The sequence below is a fragment of the Panthera leo genome, chromosome B1, assembly GCF_018350215.1.
Source record: "Panthera leo isolate Ple1 chromosome B1, P.leo_Ple1_pat1.1, whole genome shotgun sequence".
NCBI lineage: Eukaryota > Metazoa > Chordata > Mammalia > Carnivora > Felidae > Panthera > Panthera leo.
In genome coordinates this window covers 134,732,547-134,753,836 of record NC_056682.1, presented here as the reverse complement: position 1 = coordinate 134,753,836, position 21,290 = coordinate 134,732,547, and the positions used below count along the sequence as shown (strand labels likewise).

The 21,290-nt window shown below is 34.5% G+C and overlaps 1 protein-coding gene and 1 non-coding gene across 2 annotated transcripts in view; both read left to right on the top strand.

The window, feature by feature from the left end:
• Positions 1–21,290, top strand: part of ARHGAP24 (Rho GTPase activating protein 24) — a 512,696-nt gene that overhangs the window by 64,631 nt on the left and 426,775 nt on the right. The window lies entirely within an intron of this gene.
• Positions 18,923–19,025, top strand: LOC122218812. Its single transcript, XR_006202131.1, has one exon. It is a non-coding gene; the product is annotated as a U6 spliceosomal RNA (small nuclear RNA).

The following is a 21,290-nucleotide window of genomic DNA, read 5'->3' as shown; positions in this document are numbered from 1 at the left end:
GTATTCATTGTAAAGATTTATTGGAGTAGTATTGTATTTCTAAAGGAGCTAGTCAGCCAAGTTTGTGATATGGAAAATAATGTTTTTTCATATAACCTTATTAAGATTAGCACAAACTTTCCTGGTTTTAAGCAACTCACTACATTATTTAAAAATCTACATCAAAATAATATAGTATTTAGAAAATTTGTTTTTTAAATACAAATTTGTGATGGCTTCTTGATATTCATATGTATCAATATTTATAAACAAACACAATCAAATGAAATTTCAAAAATTCAAATGTAATGGCATTTCAAATCAACTTAGAACAAGAAAGATACTTAGAGGCCCATTTTTTTAAGTTTTTATTTTAATTACAGTTAAGTAACATACAGTGTTATATTAGTTTCAAGTGTATAATTATAGTGATACAACAGTTCCATACTTTACCCTGTGCTTATTCGTGGTAAGTGCACTCCTTAGTCCCCATCACCTATTTAATCCATTCCCCTACCCACCTCCCTTCTGGTAACCATCTGATTGTTCTCTATAATTAAGAGTCTGTTTCTTGGTTTGCTTCTCTCTCTTCTTATTTTTTTCCCTTTGCTTGTTTGTTTTGTTTCTTAAACTCCACATATGAGTGAAATCATATGGTATTTGTTTTTCTCTTACTGATTTATTTTTCTTAGCATAATACTCTAGCTCCATCATGTTGTTGCTAATGGCAACATTTCATTCCTTTTTATGGCTGAATAATATTCCATTATACATTAAAATTGAATATATATAATATATATACATATATATGTATATATTCTATATATAGATATAGATGTAGATATAGATATAGATATAGATGAATAGATAAAGAAGCCATCTCTTCTTTATGCATTCATTAGTTGATGCACACTTGGGATGTTTCCATATCTTGGCTATTATAAATAATGCTGCTGTAAACATAGGAGTGCATACATCCCTTTGAAATAATGTTTTGATATTCTTTGGGCAAATACCCAGCAGTGTGACTGGGTAGTTCTTTTTTAACTTTTAGATGAAACTCCATACTATTTTGCACAGTGGGTGCATCAGTTTGCATTCCCAGCAGCAGTGGAAGAGGGTTCCTTTTTTTCCACATCCACACCTATTGTTTCTTGTGTTGCTGATTTTAGCTCTTCTAAGGGTTGTGAAGTAATACCTCATTGTAGTTTTGATTTGCATTCCCCTGTTGATAAGTGATAATGAGCATCTTTTCATGTGTCTGTTGGCCATCTGTATGTCTTCTTTGTGTCCATGTCTTCTATGAATTTTTTAATTAGATTATTTGGTTTTGGAGTGTTGAGTTTGATAATTTCTTTATGTATTTTGGATACTAACCCTTGATCAGATAAGTCATTTCCAAGTATCTTCTCCCATTTTGTAGGTTGGATTTTAGTTTTGTTGATTATTTCCTTCACTGTGCAGAAGCTTTTTATTTTGATGTAGTCCCAATAGTTCATGTTTGCTTTTGTTTCCCTTGCCTCAGGAGACATATACAGAAAGAAGTTGCTACAGTTGATGTCAAAGAGGTTATTGCCTATCTTCTCCTCTAAGATTTTTATAGTCTCCTGGTTCACATTTAGGTCTTTCATCTATTTTGAATTTATTTTTGTGTATGGCTTACAAAGTCATCCTGTTTCATTCTCTGCTTGTTGCTTCAACACCATTTGTTGAAGAGACTTTTTCCCATTGGACATTCTTTCCTGCTTTGTCATAGATTAATTGACTGTATAGCTGTGAGTTTATTTCTGGATTTTCTATTCTGTTCTGTTGATCTATGTTTGTATTTTTGTGCCAAATACCATACTGTTTTGATCACTACATCTTTGTGGTATAATTTGAAGTCTGGAATTGTGATCTTCCAGCTTTGCCTTGCTTTTTCAAGATTATTTTGGCTATTCGGGGTCTTTTGTGATTTCATACAAATTTTAGTACTTTTTGTTCTAGCTCTGCAAAAAATGCTGGTGGTATTTTTATAGGGATTACATTAAATGTGTAGATTGCTTTGGATAGTACAGACAGTTTAACAATATTTGTTCTTCCAATCCATGGGCATAGAATGTTTTTCCATTTCCTTGTTTCATCTTCAGTTTCTTTCATCAGTGTTTTATTGTTTTTAGTGTATAAATCTTTAAACTCTTTGGTTAAGTTTATTCCTATGTATCTTACTGTTTTTAGTGCAGTTGTAAATGGGATTGTTTCCTTAATTTCTCTTTCTGCTGCTTAATTATTGGTGTATAGAAATGCAATAGATTTCTGTACATTGATTTTGTACCCTGTGAATATGTGTATCAGTTCTAGCAGTTTTTTGATGGAGTCTTTCAGGTTTTCTATATATAGTATTATGTCATCTGCAAATAGTGAAAGTTTTAATTCTTCTTTGCCGATTTGGATGCCTTGTATTTCTTTTTGCTGTCTGACTGTTGTGGCTAGGACTTCCAGTACTATGTTAAATAACAGTGATGACAGTGGATATACCTGTCTTGTTCCTGATGATAAAGGAAAAGCTCTCAGTTTTCCCTCCTTGAGGATGATATTAGCTGTGGGTTTTTCATAGATGGTCTTATTATGTTGAGGTATGTTCCCTGTGAAACTGCTTTGTTTAGGGTTTTTATCATGAATTGGTGTTGTACTTTGTCAAATTCTTTTTCTGCATCGATTGAAATGATCATATGGTTCTTATCCTTTTTCTTATTAATGTGGTGTGTCACATTGATTGATTTGCAAATACTGAACCACCCGGGTAACCCAGGAATAAATCCCACTTGATCCTGGTGAATGATTTTTTTTAAATGTATTTTCGGATTGAGTTTGCTAGTATTTAATTGAGAATTTTTGCATCCATGTTCATCTGGGATATTGGCTTGTGTTCCTCTTTTTTAGTGGAGTCTTTATCTAATTTTGATATTAGGGTAATGCTGGCCTCATAGAATGAATTTGGAAGTTTTCCTTCCTTTTCTATTTTTTGGAATAATTTGAGAAGTATAGGTATTAACTCTTCCTTAAATGTTTGGTAGAGGGCGCCTGGATGGCTCAATTAGGCGACTGACTTTTGGTTTCAGCTCAAGTCATGATCTCATGGTTCATGGGATCAAGCCCTGCATTGGGCTCTGCGCTGACAGTGCGGAGCCTGCTTGGGATTCTCTGTCTTCCTCTCTCCTTGTCCCTCCCCCACCTCAAAATAAATAAATAAACCTTAAAAAAAATCTTTGGTAGAATTCACCTGTGAAGCCACCCCAACCTGTACCTTTGTTTGTTTGGAGTTTTTTGATTACTGATTCAATTTATTTGCTGGTTATTGGTCTGTTCAAGTTTCTATTTCCTCCTGTTTCAGTTTTGGGAGATTATGTTTCTAGGACTTTCTCTATTTCTTCTAGGTTGTGCAGTTTGTTGGCATATAATTTTTCATAGTATTCTCTTATGATTGTATTTCTGTCATGTTTGTCATCATTTCTCCTCTATCATTTGTGATTTTATTTATTTCTGTCCTTTCTCTTTTTTCTGATAAGTCTGACTAGAGGTTTATCAATTTTATTGTTTTTTTCTAAGAACCAACCTCTGGTTTCATTGATCTACTCTATTTATTTCTGCTCTAATATTTATTATTTCCTTCCTTCTTCTGGTTTTAGGTTTCATTTTTCCCCCTAGCTCCTTTAGGTATAATGTTAGTTGTTTGATATTTTTTTTCTTGATTCTTGATGTAGGCCTGATGTAGGCCTGACGTAGGCCTGTATTGCTATAGACGTCCCTATTAGAATGACTTTTGCTGCATCCTAGAGGTTTTGGACTATTGTGTTTTCATTTTCATTTGTTTCCATGTACTTTTTAAATTTCTTTTTTGATTCCCTGGTTGATCCATTCATTGTTAATAGAACGTTATTTAACCTCCATGTAGCTGTGGTCTTTCTACAGTTTTTCTTCTTGTTGATGTCTAGTTTCATAGCATTGTGGTCAAAAAATATGCATGGTATGATTTTGATCTTCTTGAATTTGTTGAGGTTTATTTTGTGGGCTACTGTGTGATCTATTACAGAGAATTCCATGTGCACTTGAAAAGAATGTGTACTGGGTTCTTTTAGGATGGAATGTTCTGAATATGTTTCTTAAATCCATATTATCCGGTGTGTCACTCAAAACCATTGTTTCCTTGTTGATGTTCCGTCCATTGATGTAGGTGGGTGGTAAAGTCCCCTACCATTATTGTATTATTATTGATTAGTTCTTTTGTGTTTGTTATTAACTGTTTTATATATTTGGGTGTCCTGTATTGTGTGAATAAATATTTACAATTATTATATCTTTTTGTTAGATTGTCCCCTTTATTATTATTCAGTGTCCTTATTTGTCTCTTGTTATAGTCTTTGTTTTAAAGTGTATTTTGTCTAGTCCAGGTGTTGATACTCTGGCTTTCTTTTGATATTCATTTGCATGACAAATGTTTTGCCATCCTATCACTTTCGATCTGCAGGTGTTTTTAGGTCTAAAATTGGCAGCATATAATTGGGTCTTGTTTTTTTAACCATTCTGTCACCCTCTGTCTTTTGATTGGACCCTTTAGTCCATTTACATTCAAAGTAATTATTGATAGATATGTATTTATTGCCATTTTATTACTTGTTTTGTGGTTGTTACCCAAGATTTTCTCTGATCCTTTCTTGTCTTTCTCCCTTTCATATTTTGCTGATTTTCTTTAGTGATGTATTTGAAGTCCTTTTTCTTTATTCATTGCATATTTATTAGTGGTTTTGATATATGATTACCATCAGGTTTATATATAACTTTGAGACCCATTTTAATAATATTAATAATTCAGTGCAACCAACTATTATGAACACTTACTAAGAATATTCAGTTGGCTAATTTCTTCTCAGTAATCAGCAAAATAGATGAATAAAACACAATCCTTGCCTTGTAGATGATAACACTCTAGAAGTTATGATCAGCATATTTTTCTTTTTATAACAGTTTTATTTGGGTACAATTTACATACCCACTTTATACATACATAATTTACATAATTTAATACACTTTTATGTGTACAGTTTGATGAGTTTGGCATATATATATATGTATATATATACATGCATATATATATATATATATATATATGAAATATTTTGAAGTAACTGTCACCCCATATAAAATATATAATATTCTTTTCACCCTAGAAATTTCCCTTCTGATTCTATGTAGTCACCTCTGGCTCCAAACAATGATTGTTCTGATTTTTTTTTCCCACCATAGACTAATGTTGCCTATTCCAGAAATGTTTTATGAATGAAAACATAGAGTAATTAGGAGACAATGCTCCAACTATATCACAATTCTGCATGTCTGTGAACAGTGGTAATGACTGCTTTTGTTCCAGGACCATTTTTCCAAATATGTTTGTATAGTGAATAACCTTGGGAGGTAGAGGTAATGTCTTCCTCCTGGGAAAAGACCAGGTTTATTATTGTGCAGTGTGTTAAAGATAATGTATCCCTGTGGGGCAAACGTCAGGTAAGCTTGCTGCCCATTGTAATAGATTCAGATTTCCAAAGTTCCCACATTCCTCTCCTGTAACACAATTCACTGTGCAAGTGTGATACTCTGACTAATCGTATTGCTTTGAGTAATAAAGTCTTTTGTCTCTGACCCAGCAGTCTCATATCTTATGCCAGCAAACATGAAACTTATAAGCTTATTCACTGTGTGAAATCTCAAATCTTTCCCAGTTCTTGACAACAGTATGTATTCTTTTGTGTCTGCTTTCTTTAGTTTAGCATAATGTTTTTAAACACTGTTCATGTTGTTTCACAAATTAATAATTAGTTTCTTGTATTGCCAAGTTGTACTAATTGCATGATTATATCAAATTGGTTTATGTTCCCTTGTTGATGGGAACATTTGGGTTGGCAACAGTCTGGAAGTCAAGATCAGCACATTTTCTAAGTAATAGTTATTATACCGTGTATTTCAATAGAGATATTTATAAAATGCTATTATAGTACAGAAGGAGGAGTGATTAATTATGAAAAGTAAATTTCACAGATGAGTTGACATTTGAGGTAGAATTGAAGAATGAGTCTCTTGTCTTCTTTAGAGTATAGAAGGCCTGGCTTAGTGCCCTATTTCAAAGAAATCAGTTTTATTCAAATTTCTAGTCTTGGGATTTTAATATATGTACTTCTATGAGTAAGACATTTTTTCCCAAAAAGTTATATGCTCCATTTGAAAGTGAGAGAGGTGACTCTTCTGTTTTTAAGCATGCTCAGAACTTTATTTAACTCTTCCTTCAGGTCACCAGCATGATGAGTCACTAATGGCACTATAATGTTTTGAGGGGTTAGTGGGGTGCTGTCCACCCTCCTCCATACTTAATGAATGATTAGTAATTTAACTAATATGAGTTTCTGTATTCCCAATATTATGTAGATAGTAAGATTATCATTAGGAAATGCTGCTATTTTTATAATTTACAAACTATAATCTAAGTAGGTGTACTAAATAGTTTGTGCTACAAACTAAATAAGTGTACTTATTTGGCAACTATAGTTTCAAAGGCTCTGAATGTGTGATCTTTCCCCCAAGCATAAAGCTGTCTTGCAGCCCCTCCTGTGTAGACATCCTCAAACAGTCCAACCCACACTCCAGTCTTCACCCTGTCAGTGTCTTACCACAGACAAGTCTTGCTTCAGCAGACTGTTGGTGAGAGAAAGCTTAGTTCTATACATTTTGACTAATTATAATTCTTGAATCTTTGTCTTTCATATTTTTTCTTTGAATAAAATGGTCTCCCTTAGAAATATTTGTTTTGGGCTAACTGTATATCTAATATTAAGGGGCCTCTAAAAGAAACAAAACTTTTGGTATAATTTTATAATTTATTAAAGAGATAAAAGTAATATATGTGAAATAACTAAAAGCTAACGATGTTATTGACAATAAGTGCATTGAAGTAATTGGTAATTGAAAGGCATACAGATAGTGGTTGAGTGTAGAATCTAAAACCAAACTGCCTGGTTTGAATTCTAGCTCTATTATTTACTAGCTGTGTGACCTTGCAAGAGTTATTTGACTGCTTTGGACCATCTGTAAAATGAATGATAATAACAGCATCTACCTCACATGGTAATTGTGAAGATTATGTGAGTCAAAATGTATATAGCATTTATGATATTGCCTGGTACACAGTAAGCAATATATGTGTTTGCTGTTGATGTTGATAATGATGACGATTTTAGTTGTAGTAAGTTCCAAGAAGAAAGAGGTAAGAATAAGCACTGTGTGTTTGGGTTAAATTTAGTACACAGGTTTTGGTGACTGCTTCACAGGGCATTTGTTGGGGGAGTAATGAACAATAAATTGGGAAAGTAAACTGAGTTAGATTATGGCAAATTGAAAATGAACTAAGTTTAAACAGGGTGTGCTATGCAGCCAGCACCTGTTAAAGGTTCTGGACCATATAAAATACGTATTTGGAATTATCAGTTTGGCAGTGGCACTGAGAGAAAGGCCCTTAGAAGCATGAAATTGAAGTTTAGAATGAAGTCATCATCTATATGTGAGGCAAAGGGATGGTGATGAGAACCGAACAAAGCTAGTTAGGGCAGAGAGAATGGGGAGGATAGGGAAAAAATAATATTTTAGTAGGGGAGCAGGAAGAATATCATCACCTGTTGGTATAGCTAGGAAAGAGAAAATTATGAATGAATCTGAATTATTTAGCATTCTGTTAATGATAAAAATCATGATAGATGACCTTAAAGCATTATAAGAATGGCTTCTGGATCTCAAAGCAGCCTCAATTGTGTTTACAATATTTTTGATGATAAGTGTGATTGTTTTTCCTAGTTAATTGAAAATTGGCCATCTATTCATGTTATACAAGACAGCATTTTCAAAAAAAGCATGAATGGACTTCATATTTGATTAACTTGAATGTTACATTTCATAACCATATTGGGAAGCAGTATTTTCTACAATCCTTAAATTTGTTTCATGATTTCTTTTTACTCTAAGATTGTAATTTAAGTTGTGCTAATACTTGAATTTTTATGCGACCCTTTATGTGATATTTTCATCTTATGTTTAAATTCTTGAAATCCTAAAGCAGCTCTATGAGAAGTAAATACGATTAGTGTATTTCTTCAAGGGTCTGTTAATTTTGTGTTAACATGTTTTTTAACAATGTTAATTTATGATATAATAAATATTTCAGTGCCTACTTTTGTTCTGTTATCACTTTATTTGTTGTTTCATTTTTTAGAAATGCTAATAAGTAAAGGTAGTGGTCTCTATAAGGTTATGGTGTTAAGTACTAAGCAATGTAGTTTAGTGAGGAAACAAAAGGAAAGAAAATCTTCACAATCCAGAGTAAAATAATACCTGTTCAAATATTTCTTAGGTTTATGGCTTGAACAAGCCACCTTTGCCTCTTGCATCATATATATAGCAGAGACATCAGCCGCATTTCTTAAAGATTGTTTACCAAGATTATATGAAATTATATGGATTACATGGAGTTTGTGAAAGCCTTATGTATAAATATTGATGATGATGATTATTATTTGCAAGATAATGTGTTAAGAATGTCAAAATATGATGGATTCCAATTCTTACTGTTGCCATAACTCCTTGTCTTTTCTTTCTCTCAGACAATTCCATTGCCACTTAAAAGCATTCTTGCTTAACATCTGTTCACCTTTATTTTTTCTCTCAATCCCCCATTTTTCCCATGAAAGGTAAGCTTGGGATTTGCATGAGTAATTTTCCAGTGTCTAGGGAGGCCTAACTGAGCTAACCTCGTGACTACAGATGTCAGCACCTGGAGTGAGAGAATATGTGTTAGTCATGCTGTAATAAAACCCTTAGGAGTTACAACGTTGTGCTTTTCCAACTAAAATGACACTGTGCTCTATGGTTTCATTTTTAAAGGCAAAATGGACCTTGTCACTTTCACTGCTAATTTTCTCTTCGTAAAGGACTAAGCACTGAGCCTGACTTTTTTCCCCTGGGTTGAGAATATCAATTGTGCTGCAGCATGGCTGGGCTTTATTTGCTGGCCTCTGCAAGGAAGGGAGAAGCAGCAGCTTCTGAGCTCTTCCCCCCGACTGCTTTCAAGCTGCTGAAAGGGAAAGAGCAGCAGATCAATGTGGCAAAAGCTTCATGTGGAAAGGTCTGCCAAGTATTAAAATGTTAAAAGTAAAAACTCAAAATGAAATATATGAGCATAATATTAATATAAGCGTAAATAAGACTATGCATAATAACATTTATATATCTATCCATTCATATAGACATATCTATATCAATAGATCTAGATATGTAGACATATGGATCTATATGTGTGTCTCCAGGTATTTGATTTTGCCCTAAAAAATGAATGGCATTTATTACTCAGATCACTCTTTCTTATGGAATTTTTGAAAGTATAGGTCTTCGCTAGAGTTTTTTAAAATTTATTTTGAGAGAGAGTGTGTGAAACAGAGAGAGCATGCCTGCGCTCAAGAGGGGGAGGAGCAGAGAGAGATGGGGGGAGAGAGAATCCCAAGCCAGTTCCATGTTCAGTGAGGAGGCTGACTATGGGGCTCAGGCTCACGAACTGAGAGATCATGACCTGAGCTGAAATCAAGAGTCAGAGACTGAACGAACCGAGCCACCAGCTAGAATTTATTTTTATGTAATATTTAAGAAGCAGTTTAGAGTAGTGGTTAAGAACAATGTTTCTACAGCCACACTGCCTAGGTTCAAAAGCATGTTTTTTTTAAAAATTTTTAAATGTTTTATTTATTTTTGAGACAGAGAGAGACAGAGCATGAACAGGGGAGAGGCAGAGAGAGAGAGGGAGACACAGAATCCGAAGCAGGCTCCAGGCTCTGAGCTGTCAGCACAGAGCCTGATGCAGGGCTCAAACTCACAAACCGTGAGATCATGACCTAAGCCGAAGTTGGACGCTTAACCCACTGAGCCACCCAGGTGCCCCTGCATAGTTGTTTTAAATAGCCACTTATCAGCGGTAGTACTGTAGGTATCTTCCAGTACCTTAGTTTTTCCATCTGTGAAATACAATTAATAACTATACTTACCTCCCAGAGTTGTGAAGATTAAATACATATATATATGTATATGTATACATATATCACTTAGAATAGTGAGCTGAGTATATCATTTATTAAGCAAGTAAAACTCATATTTCTATCTAAAAGTAAAAAGAATGTCATATATAGAATTCAGTAGTAGTTAATGTTTTTTGTAGTCTTCTAAATTAAGGCATGGCATTTTCAAATAAAATGATAGGATGGTAAATTAGCACAGCAATTCAATAAAGGGCCAGAAATAGAACAGGACTCCTAATCTATTTATTACCCTTTTATCTTTAGAAGTATTAACTGTAACTGAACTAGAAAAATTTTCCTACTAATCATGTCACTTCTAGAAGTACAATGTTATTAAAAGGCCATTTTGAAGAATCATGATATTTTAGAATTAGCAGAAACTTTGGATATCAAATTGTTCATTCAGTCTCTTGATCTTGGAGATCAGAGAACTGAGGCGAAGAAAATCAAATGACTTTCTCAAGGTCAGGTAACTAATTCCAAAGCCGTGTTTACTAACTTCTAGTATCACTATCCAGTGAATAATAGAATTTGCTTTTCTTTGGAGTCTGTTTTAGTAAGCGATATATGTTGTATAATTTTTTATTTTGATATACTTTAACACTTACAAAAAAGTTATAAGAATAGTACTAGGAACTCCTAGACACCCTTTACCCAGATTTACCAACTGTTTATGTTCTGTTTCATTTGTTTTATCATCCCATATATATATCTGTCTGTTTATGATTTTATTTTTGGGTTTTTTGAAAATAAAGTGGAGACATCTTATCCCTTTATAAATACTGAGTATGCATTTCCTAAGAGCAACTGCAATTATCAATAACTGAAATGAGAGAATTTAACATTGATACAATAATCTAATATAATCAAGTTTATGTTTAAATTTTATCAATTTTCCCAGTAATACCCCCTTTCTTTAAAAAAATTTTTTTCGGGGTGGCACCTGGGTGACTCAGTTGGGTAAGTATCCGACTGTGGCTCAGGTCATGATCTTGCAGTTCATGAGTTCAAGCCCTGCATTGGCCTGTCTGCTGTCGGCACAGAGCCCTCTTTAGATCCTCTGCCCTTTCTCTCTCTGCCCCTCCCCCACTTGCTCGCGTGCTCTCTCTCCCTCTCTCTCCCTCTCACAAAAATAAATAAACATTAATTTTTTTTATTTGAATATAATTGACACACAATGTTACATTAGTTTCGGGTGTACAATATAGTGATTCAACTTCTCTATATGTTATGCTATGCTAAGTTACCATCTGTCATGATGCAACACTATTATAGTACCATTGACTGTATTCTCTATGCTGTGCTTTTATTCCCCTGACTTATTCATTCCGTAACTAGAAGCCTGTATTTCCCATGCCCCTTCCCTTATTTTACCAATCCCTCTACTTCCCTCCCTCTGGCAACCATCGGTTTGTCCTTTGTATTTATAGGTCTGATTCTGCTTTCTGTTTGTTTATTTTTCTAATTAGATTCCACATATGATTGAAATCATATGATATTTCTTTCTCAGTATGACTTATTTCACTTAGCATAATAATACCCTTTAGGTCGATCTATGCTGTTGAAAATGGCACAGTCTCATCCTTTTTTATGGCTGTGTAGAATTCATTGTATTTATATACCAGATCTTCCTTATCCCTTTGTCTATTGATGGACACTTAGGTTTCTTCCATATCATAGCTATTGTAAATAATGCTACAATAAGCATACAGGTGCATGTATCTTTTCAAATTAGTGTTTTTGTTTTGTAAATACCCAGTAGTGGAATTATTGGATCATGTGGTATTTTTATCTTTAATTCCACACTGTTTTTCACAGCGGCTGTACTAATTTACATCCCCACCGTGTATGAGGGTTTCTTTTTCTCCACATCTTTGCCAATATTTGTAATTTCTTGCTTTTTTTATTTTAGCCATTCTGACAGGTATGAGGTGATTGCTCATTGTTGTTTTGATTTTCATTTCCCTGATTATTAGTGATGTTGAACATCTTTTCATGTTTCTGTTTGCCATCTATATGTCTTCTTTGGGAAAATGTATATTTAGGTCCTGTGTTCTTTTTTTAATTCAATTGGTTTTTTTTGGTGTTGATTGTAGAAGTTCTTTATATATTTTGGACATTAACCCCTTATCAGATATATCATTTGCAAATATCTTCTTTCTATTCAGTAAGTTGCTTGTTTGTTTTGTTCATGATTTCTTTTGCTATGCAAAAGCTTTTTATTTTGGTATAGTCCCAATGGTTTATTTTTGTTTTTGTTTCTCTTGCCTTAGGAGACATCTAAAAAAATGTTGCTAGGCCCAATGTCAGAGAAATTACTGCCTGTGTCCTCTTCTTGGATTTTTATGGTTTCAAGCCTCAAATTTAGGTCTTTAATCCATTTTGCATTTACTTTTGTGTATGGGGTTAGAAAGGGGTCCAGTTTCATTTTTTTACATGCAGCTGTCAAGTTTTCCCAGCACCATTTATTGAAGAGACAGTCTTTTCTCATTGTATATTTTGCCTTCTTTGTTATAGATTAAGTGACCATGTAAGCTTGGGTTTATTTATGGACTCTCTATTCTGTTCCGTTGATCTACATGTCTATTCTTGTGCTAGTATCCTACTGTTTTGATTACTACAACTTTTTAGCATATCTTGAAATCTGCAATTTTGTTATCTCAAGCTTTGTTTTTCCTCTCTCAAGATTGCTTTGACTATTCGTTTTTCTGTGTGGTTCCATAGAAATTATAGTATTATTTTTCTAGTTCTGTGAAGGATACTGTTGGTACTTTGATATGGATTGCATTGAATCTGTAGATTACTTTGGGTAGTATGGACATTTTAACAATATTAATTATTCCAATCCATGGGCATGGAGTATCTTTCATTTGTTTGTGTCATCTTCAATTTCTTTCATCACTCTTTTCTAGTTTTCAGAGTACAAATATTTCACCTCCTTGATTAAGTTTATTTTCAGGTTTTTTTTTTTTTTTGGTTCAATTGTAAATGGAACAGCTTTCTTAATTTCTCTTTCTGCTGTTTCATTAGTATATGGAAACAGTACTGATTTCTAGGTATTAGTTTTATATCCTGAAACTTTACTGAATTAATTTATTTATCCTAGTAAGTTTTTGGTGGAGTCTTCAGGATTCTCTATTTATAATATCATGTCAACTGCAAATAGTGACAGCTTAACTTCTTTTTTACCAATATGGATGCCTCTTATTTCTTTTTCCTGTCTCATTGTTGTGACCAGGACTTCCAATACTACGTTGAATAAAAGTGTGTAATGCCCCATTTCTTTCTCTATTTTTTTCCAAGATCCAAGCCAGGGTCAAGCCTTGTGTTTAGTTGTCAGTCATGTCTCTTTAATGTATTTTTTTTTATTTTTTTAATGTTTATTTATTTTTGAGACAGAGAGAGACAGAGCATGAATGAGGGAGGGTCAGAGAGAGAGGGAGACACAGAATCTGAAGCAGGCTCCAGGCTCTGAGCTGTCAGCACAGAGCGCGACGCGGGGCTCGAACTCACGGACCGTGAGATCATGACCTGAGCCGAAGTCGGACGCTTAACCGACTGAGCCACCCAGGCGCCCCTCTTTAATGTATTTTCATTTGGAGCAATCTCTTACCTTTTTCTTTTTGCTTACCTTGATATTTTTGAAGAATACAGACTAGTTATTTTGTATAATGTCTCCCAGTTTGAGTTTGTGGAATGTTTCCTCATGATTAGGTTCAGGTGATGCATTTTTGGTAGAACTACCACAAAAGTGATAGATAATGTGTCCTTCTCTGAGCATCACATCAGGAGGTGGAGTGATGTTAGCTTATTCTAACACTGATGGTGTAAACTTTTATCACATTGGGTCTTCCAGGTTTCTCTGCAGAAAAGTTTCTATTTTACCCTTTCTAAATAATAGTTAATTTGTGGGAGATACTTTGAGATTATAGAAATATCTTTCCCCCACCAATTTTTTTCCCATGAATTTTTACATCCATTGATAATTTGTAACTTTATTATTGTTTCCGTATTTATTAATTGACATTCTACTAGAAAACAGAGACTTCTCACTTCTTCAATTTGTGTATTTGTTTAGTTGCTTATCTATCTATCTATCTATCTATCATATCAATAGAACTCATGTATTCTTGCTTTATTCTACAGGTATCATCTATTACTATCATTGATTATTCAGAAATTTAAATTGTCCTATATTGGGCCAGTGAGAACCATTTTAAACTGGCTTCTGTGTTCTTTTGCTATTTTCCCATCATACTTGAGTATTTTCTTACTTTCTGGTACATGTTATTCTAGGATCATCTTGTTCTTTTTAGACCAAGCCGTGGAATAACCCTTTTATCCAAGTAGCCATGATTACATTTCATAGTAAATGACATTTAAAAGTCAAGATCTAGACACAAGATGTACTCATTCATTGCCACTGGTGTATCATTACTTCTAGGCCCTCTCAGTGAACAGCAGTAAATATATTTCTATACTTATTTCTATATCTATGCATCTATCTACTAAAAACCATGAGATGTTGTTCAAAGGGTACAGAGGTGCAGTTATATAGGATGAATAAGTCTAGAGATCTAATGTATAGCATGATGACTATAGTTAATAATACTTTATTGAATACTAGAGATTTGCTAAGAGTAGATTTCAGATGCTCTCATCATACACAGAAAATGATAACTGTGAGGAGAAGATATGGTAATAGTTGGACTGTGGTCATCATTTCACCATGTATAGGTATACAAATCATCATATTGTACACCTTAAATATATACAATTTTTATTAAAAATAAAATAAAAACTATAAGTCCATATTCATATCTATAATTCTGACCTCAAACAATTGGATACACTCTTTCTTCCCATTTCCCTATTTGTAACTTTCTCTTCCAACAGTGAGAAACCTGGCTTCCCATGAGGTTCAACATATATATTTATTTGCTCAACTTGGAATACACAAAAAGTAATTTCATAATTGCTAACCTAAACCACAGCAGAAAGGAAATCTACTAACTAGAATTCAATATTTTTCAGTTTTTCTGAGTAAAATTTATTAGAAAAATATAATTTGTTCACAAATCTCAAGTGTATAGTTTATGAGTTTAGATAAATGTCTACATCCATGTAATTCATGTCCCATCAAGATATAAGACATTTTCATTACCTTAGAAAGTCCCCTGTGCCCTTTCCCAGTCAATATCTACCCCCTCAAGAGTGGCCATTTTTTTCTGATTTCTATCACCACACACCCTTTTGGTATATTCTAAAACTTCTCCTGAATGGAATCATGATGTGTATATTCTTGTATCGGGCTTCTTTTATTCATTATAACGGCTATGGAATTCATCTATGTTGATATGTAGTAAAACCTTGGTTTGTGAGCATAACTTGTTACATGCTTATAATCCAAAGCACTTGTATGTCAAAGTGAATTTCAAGAACCATTGGTTCAGTTGTGATCATGTGACGTTCAACATCACGTACTACTTGTATTGTAACACATCACTCATTTATCAAGTTAAAGTTTATTAAAAAGTGTGTGTGGGGGGTACCTGGGTGGTTCAGTTGGTTGAATGTCTTATGTCAGCTCAGGTCATGATTTCACAGTTCATGAGTTCGAGCCCCGCGTCAGGCTCTGTGCTGACAGCTTAGAGCCTGGAGCCTGCTTCAGATTCTGTCTCTCTCTGCCTTTCGTCTGTTTGTGCTCTGTCTCTCTTTCTCAAAAATAAATAAACATTAAAAAATAAATAAAATAAAATAAAATTTATTAGAAATGTTTGCTCATCTTGCCCAATATTCACAGAACAACTTACTTGCAATCCAAGGTTTTAGTGTATATGAACAGTTTGATTCTTGCTATTGCTAAAGAGTAGTTATAACTGGTTATGCCACAGTTTGTTCATCCACTCACTTGTTGATGAGCATCATTTGGGTTATTTCTATTTGGGGCAAATATAAATAAAACTTCTATGAACATTTTTGTACAGATATTTTTGTGAACATATGAATTCCATTTCTCTTGGTTAAACATCTACAATTGCAACTGCTTATCATAGGTAGGATTGTGTTTAATTTTGTGAGAAATTGCCAAACCTTTTATCAAAGTGGTTTTCCATTTATATTTTCAACAGCAATGTATGAAAATTCCAGTTGCTCGATATCCTCACCAACATTTGGTGGTGTTCAGTCTGTTTTTAACTTTGGCCACTTAACTATTCATGTAATGGCATCTCATTGTGATTTTAATATAGATTTCTCTGATTTCTAACGGTGCTGGGACTTTTTCATGACACTTTTGCACATTTGTATATCTTCTTTTGTGAAGTGTCTATTTAATTTTTTCCCATTTCTTAATTTTTTTGTGTTTTTACTGTTGAGTCGTAGGAACCCTTTATATACTATGGATATAGGTGTTTCAGCACAGACCTATGTTTTGCAAGTATTTCTTGACTGTCTAAATTGCCTATTCATTTTCTTAGTTATATCTTTTGATGAGCAGATATTTTTTCCTTTTAATAAAATCAAAATTATAAATTGTTATGGTTATTGTTTTCTGTATCCTTCTTAAAAATCACTTTCTTTCCCCAAGTTGTGAATTTATTCTATGTTTTCTTCTCAAAGTTTTGCTTTTAAATTTAGGTCCAATATTCATCTTGAGTTAATTTTTGTGTATGATACAAGGTAGGGGAATCTCTATGTGTTATAAACCTAGATTTTTATTATTTTAAAGAGAATTTTCCCAGAAATATTTTCATTATGTATTTTTCCTTGGTTTCTAGGTGGCAAGTGAGTAAGTCCAACTCAAACTAGATTGAGTAAACAAGAATTTGTTTGCTCACTTTGCTGGGAAGAGTAAGACATATCTCATAGGACCAAAGGCAGATACACAAAGGCCAGGACCTCAAGAAATAGAACTAGGATGGGTATTCTGGGACTCTTTCAATTCTTTGCTCACATCTGCTTGTCTCTGCACAGCATCATTTTGAAGACAGCTTTTCTTTACAGGGCAGGGGAGATGAACGCTGTTAGCCTCACATGCTCATCCTTCCAGTTTCTCTATAACTGTCCTGAGGAAGGACTCCACTTGGCACTGCTTCAGTCATGTGCCCACTCCCTGGGCTGGTCACTGTTTTTGGAGAGCTTAGGAAGTCTGTATAATCATATCCAGGCACACCCGGTGGCAGTGGGATGGTACTACAGACTGAAACAACATGGCATGAGGGAGAGACATTTCCCCAAAGATAGGCTTCACGATGGTCCAAATAACATATGTCCTGCCATGCTTCCTATTTTTTTTTAATATATGAACTTTATTGTCAAATTAGTTTCCATACAACACCAAGTGCTCATCCCAAAAGATGCCCTCTTCAGTGCCCATCACCTACCCTCCCCTCACTCCCACCCCCATCAACCCTCAGTTTGTTCTCAGTTTTTAAGACTCTCTTATGCTTTGGTTCTCTCTCCCACTCTAACCTCTTTTTTTTTTTTTTTTTTTTTTTTTGCCGATCCACCCCAGCATCCTATTTTTTTTAAATGGCTTTTTATGTTTAGGATTTAGTTATTTTCACTGAACTGCTAATTACAATATTCAGGTGCGGTAAAGCTAAGTTTCAAACTAGAGTGTAAATTAATTAGATATTTTGAAGAGCTAAAATGTGTTCAGATTATATGAGAATAATGATACCTCATCCAAGATCAAAGTTTAACACATCACAGTCCATCATAATATGAATGAGTCTGGATTAAGTAGAAGAGCAGTGAGCTTTTTTTTTTCATGGTGACATCCGTTCACTTTCTTCAAATTCTAATGAAAAAATTGTATTGTCAGTACTTCAGTGTAATAAACCATTGGGAGAGCAACTGTGGTTCAGTGATTAGGACAAGATTTATATACTCAGAGTACCTAGTAATTTTCCAGAGCTTATAAAGCAAGGCTGATGATGTTCACCCCACAGGATTAATTGACAAAGAAGAAATGGTCCTGATTGGAAATCATTAAGTACCGCAAGGCTTGCACTTGAAGAAAACCTGAGACTTCCTCGTAGACAAATGACTATCTCAGCCAAAGTTACCTACCTGTTAAAGTATTTTCTTTGAAGTGTGGTTGAATAAAAAGCTGGCGCCTTAGAGACCCTTGAAATGATAATATAATTGACAACGTATCTGATTTTGTGGGGTTGGACTCACTAAAGAAAGGAATCTGACATTAAAAGTAGTATTTTATACAAGCTTTTATCTAAGCTTAAAAAGGTGACCATCAGGGGACAGAGATGGAGGAGCTTTATAAATGATAAATCCTGAAGTTATTTCCCGATTGTGGAGAGGACCCAGCTGAGAAAGTACCCTCCCCACACCCCTGCCCCTAAGCCTGACTGTCTTGCTCAACATTCCACTTGCTTTGGCTTGGCTCTTCCCATTCTTCCCACTGTGTACAAAAGCCCTCCTTCATTGCTGCCATTGTTCCCCCATTACTTTTCAGAGTTAGGTGTGGACAACCTCTTTGTTCCTTTGAGACAGCTTTCCAAAACAAAGTTTTACTAATGAGCTATGAGCGGGGGAGGGAAGGGAATCACAAAAGCTTAAAAACTGAGATGTTTATAAAAGAAGCTTTCTGATCCTATTTTTAAAGGTCTACTCATAGATTGGAATAATTAATATAAAATAGGAACATCCACTCCTATTACCTTTTCCCTACTTAAGATCTGTTTTCTTCATTCTTTGTGGCCATATGATACAATAGTTGCTGTGTTAGAGCTCTCTGTGAGCTATTAGGTCTTTCCATTAAAAAAGGTTGATTTCTATGTTTGCTTCAGGAGTACATATACTAATATTGGGGCAATACAGAGAAGATAACATGGTCTCTGTGCGAAGGTAGACATACAAATTCGTGACACGTTCCATGTTTTTATGTAATGTACAGCATGGTGACCATAGTTCATAATACTGCATTGCATATTTAAAAATAGCTAGGAGTTTGGATTCTGATAGTTCTCATCAAAAAAGAAACACATTTTTTGTAACTGTGCATGGTGATGGATGTTAACTGGACTTGCTGTGGTGATTATTTTGGAGTATATATGAATATTGAATCATCACATTGTACACCTAAGACTAATATAACGTTATGTCAATTATACTTCAATTGAAAAAAAAAGAAGGTAGAAGAAGTTGGCTTTCTCTTCTTTTCCCATTTCAAATGTCATTCTCTGTTGGCTCAGTCGGTTGGGTGTCTGACTTTGGCTCAGGTCATGATCTCACAGTTCATGAGTTCAAGCCCCGCCCACATTGGGCTCTGTGCTGACAGCACTCAGCCTGGAGTCTGCTTCGGATTCTGTGTCTCTGTCTCTCTCTGCCCCTCCCCCTGCTACTGCTCTCTTTCTTAAAAATAAATAAACATTAAAAAAAAAAATTCAAATGTCATTCTCTCTTATAAAGCACCTGAATTTCTATTTTATGTTAGACGGATACCTTCAGTTCTTGGTTTGTTTATAGAATTGAAGTAATAAAGACACCCCTTCTCCCTTTCATGAATGATTGATTGGTTGTGACTGTCCACAGGGTTGTATTGAGAAGGCCTCTGGGGGTGATTGTAGGTTCCATAGGGAAGAGCACTGGGATTGGTTAATAATGTCTTCCATGAGCTTGAAGAGTGGCAAGATAGTTGCCATGTATCTGTCATTTCTCTCTTAATCCCATTGATGATAAAATATTTGTTTTGATTTGATTTTTGTTTCTTCTCAGGTTATCAACATTGGGAATTCCAATGATTTTCTTCTTCATTTATCCCTCAAATAGTGATGTGGTGGTGGGGAACACATCTAAGTATATACAAAAATACTTTACTCTCTATCTAATTTAAAACCTCCTTAAGAGTGAGCAGATTCTCTCTATGGAGTATGAAACATTAGACATACAATGAAAAGAAAAGAAATACTTAAAATGTTTTTTTAATGGTTCATCCTATTCATTTTGGTTTCTTACCAAATGAATATGGAAATATTGAAGCTTAAAATATAAAATGTGGATGGATATTTCTGTTGCATCCCAATACGTACATAATTTTCTTTTCTCTGATGTTTTGGACAATTTAATTTCAAATGAATCAAGGAATAATATGTTTAGTGTTTCCTCAGGAAAATAACTGCACATTTACAAAATTATTACTATTAAAGTTCCCTCAGGTATGCTCTTCCAGTGAATGTTTAAAAAATGTTTTTAACATTGATTCATTTTTGAGAAACAGAACACAAGTGGGGGAGGGGCAAAGAGAGAGGGAGACACAGAATCTGAAGCAGGCTCCAGGCTCCAAGGTGTCAGCATGGAGCCTGACTCAGGGCTCGAACTCATGAAGTGTGAGATCATGACCTGAGCCGAAGTCGGGTGCCCAACTGACTGAGCCCCCCAGGCGCCCCCCAGTAACTGTTTTAAACTTCATGTTCATAACTGTCGTACTTTACTAAATTTCTGTCTTCTATACACATAAACTTATGAATCTGAAGAAGCAATGTTTCTTTATTTTAACTCAAGTTATGATTAAGGGTAGCGTCCAGTGATACAAATGGAAGTTTTCTTTGCTCAATAGTTTCTGAAGTTCAGTTTAGCTTTAAGCTACTAAAAGCTTAAAAGGTTAGATTTAGATGGAAGAATCTGGACTGAAGTCTTTGTACTGGTGTTTAGTAAACATGAAATGTTTTAGGATTTTTGCACTGTACTCTGGGGAACCTTGAGGTCTCTGGGGCCCATTCTAGTACTCTCCAAAGACGGATGTTTTTGTCCATTTATATAATCCTTCATTTATTTACATTTATTCAATAAACCTTTGAGTACTCAGTATATGCAGTTAGTCTGGGGGTTTCAGGGAGCCCATATCTACAATGGGTTACAGTGTAAAAGACTGAAAAGTAGTAAGCATATGGCCCACATGTGAGAAAGGTTGTTCCCAGTGATATTGGAACCCATGGAAGGGGAATGTCCAGATTGGGGATGGTAGTGTCTGCAGGGAAGCCTTTGTAGAGGACTAAAGGATGGATAAAGGTTAACCATGAAGTCCAGGCAGTGAGGACAACCATTTGTGAAGACTCAAGACTGTTTGAAGAAATTGCTTCCTAAGAACAGATTTAGGTTCCTGGAATTTATCTTGGAGCTAAAACTATCTACACTAGATCCCCTGCA